Here is a 2,500-nt window from a genome sequence, read left to right as displayed (position 1 = left end):
AGAATCCAGTTTTGACGACCCTTTCTTCACCCACCCGAAGAAGTTCTTAGTGTATATATATATATATATATATTCTTGCAGATTCATTTTTGATTATCTCCTTGCGTATAGTCTCTATACGACGAATATTTGACTTATCATTTTCTGTAAGTCTGTTTAGGAGATCTCTTACATTGGCCGACGTTTCGGAACTCTCTTGTTCCATCGACCAGGGCAATTCTGGATTCTGGATTCCAAGGAAAGACCACCTCGCTTGCGCGGGATTGGGTTTTGTGGGAGGGGAAGAATGTCTGTAGGAAAATGAAAAGATAGTAGTGTATAAAAGAGGGCTATTGCCACCGGGCGAATTGCGAGCGATTAGGGGCTTATTTGTTGTCGTGGCTTAGGAGAAATGGACCGGGAGCTTGGAGGGCAGCGCCTGATGCCGGGGTTAGGATTAGGATCACCAACGAAAGTTTAGAAAATGGTAGGAGGCGTAGTAGTAGAGAAAGGTGGAAAAACGGAAAAATCTTTAGTGGGAGGTAAACTGAAATGAGAAGATGTAGTAGAAGAGAAAGTTAGAAAGGAAGCGAATTTTAGTCGAAGAAAAAGTAGGTGTAGATGTTTGTGCGTGTGTTGTGGCTCTGTTCGTGAGAGGTGTATGTGTGTATCTTACGAGAAGTGAGTTGATTTCACTTCCCGCGTGTAGAGGGCGTCCTGATAAGCCACAGGTGGGGCGAGCGTACCCTGATTATCCCCAGGTTTTGGGTTTGAAGTCCTTTAGAGTTGAACCAGTGGCGGTGCGAGGGGGGGCAGACGGGCGGTGTACACCCGCCTGCCGACGTCAACGAAGAGATCCGTAACCAGAACGGCAGCCGCAAGGAGATAACTCCTCGCCGCCACCGCTGGCGAGCGCGTTCCTGATGAGCCATGGGTGGGGCGAGCGTTGCCTGTTTATCCCCAGGCTGGGTTTGGATTCCGGAAGAGTCGATTCAGTGGCGGTGCGAGGGAGGGGCAGACGGGCGGGTGTTGTATGGTCTCTTTCCTTCCAATCACAACTCTGAAAACAGAGAATTACGCGATTGGGAATTGTGTGTAAATGTCAGAAGTGTAAACTCGCTCACCAGCGTCAGCGAGAGGCCAGCGTTAGGTTGCGGGCCGGTTGGACAGAGAGGTGTCCCAAGTCTCTCCGTCAACCAGCCTGCGATCAGATTGGGCGTTCTGAGAGAGACGGTTTGGGCCTCTGCTTTGCCAGCGAGAAAGTGTGCGTGTGCCTCTTTTCTTCCAAGCACTACTCTGAAAACAGAGATTTACGTGACTTGGGAAATGTGTGTGTGTTTTTGTCTTGGTGTAAACCCGCCTGCCGACGTCATCGTAGAGGTCGGCCATGCCAGACCGGCAGCAGCTAGGAGATATATCTCCCAGCCACCACCGGCCGGCGAAGATTCTTGGAGCTTGTTGAGAGAGCTGGTTGAAGAGACGTCCGACCTCTACGAGCGCTGAGTTGATTCTGAGGGCAATTTGTTGTGTCAAGTTTTCTGTGTAGATTATATATGTGATGTACGGATCATGGACACTGTGTCGAGGAAAATTTGGATGCTCATTGGTGAATGGTAGCCAATGAGCGTGCGTTGTTTTCACTCGCGGGGGGGTGGTCTCTCCCAGTGACCGCGAGTGAAAACAACGCACGCTCATTGGCTACCATTCACCAATGAGCATCCAAATTTTCCTCGACACAGTGTCCATGATCCATACATCACATATATAATCTACACAGAAAACTTGACACAACAAATCGCCCTGGTAGATGGAACAAGAGAGTTCCGAAACGTTGGCCAATATAAGAGATCTAAACAGACTTACAGAAAACGATAAGTCAAATATTCGTCGTATAGAGACTATACGCAAGAAGATAATCAAACATGAATCTTCAATAGCTTTTAACTTCATCTGCCTACAAGAAAATTTCCTCCTTGTCTACACACACACACATACACAATTTTTTTTATATATATATATATATATATATATATATATATATATATATATATATATATACATATACATATACCAAGGCTTTTTCCCCCTTCCAAGGGAGGTAGCCAAAAAGGGAAAGGCATAAAAACACTCCCACCCATTTCATCCCTAAATACACTCCACACCCCCTCCCACCCTTCCTCTCATCTGAGCACCTCCTGGATGACGGGTCATCCCTGCACCCTGCCCACCGCCCTGGGTCAGAAGCAGTGTCGCAAGACACAGTACATCCACAGCCAGGCCGCTTCATTTAATCGGCGACCCCCCCCTCTCCGTCCCCCTTTGCATATAAGGCGAGGACGGGGAGAAGGTGAAGGGGGCTTTGGGGAAGAGGGGAATGTCTGTTGAGGAAAGAAGGGAGAGGACGGAAGACAGAGGTGAGTGGAGAATGGTTGTATATGGATGATGTTGTGACTGCATGAGGAGGAATGGGCGGGGGGGTGGGGTCGTATGTGTGAGTAAATTTTGACGCAGCCGAAGGGAT

This window comes from Oratosquilla oratoria, chromosome 7 (assembly GCF_046742065.1).
Source record: "Oratosquilla oratoria isolate Oo_2021 chromosome 7, ASM4674206v1, whole genome shotgun sequence".
NCBI classification, from domain to species: domain Eukaryota; kingdom Metazoa; phylum Arthropoda; class Malacostraca; order Stomatopoda; family Squillidae; genus Oratosquilla; species Oratosquilla oratoria.
Note: the sequence above shows the minus strand (reverse complement) of the source record.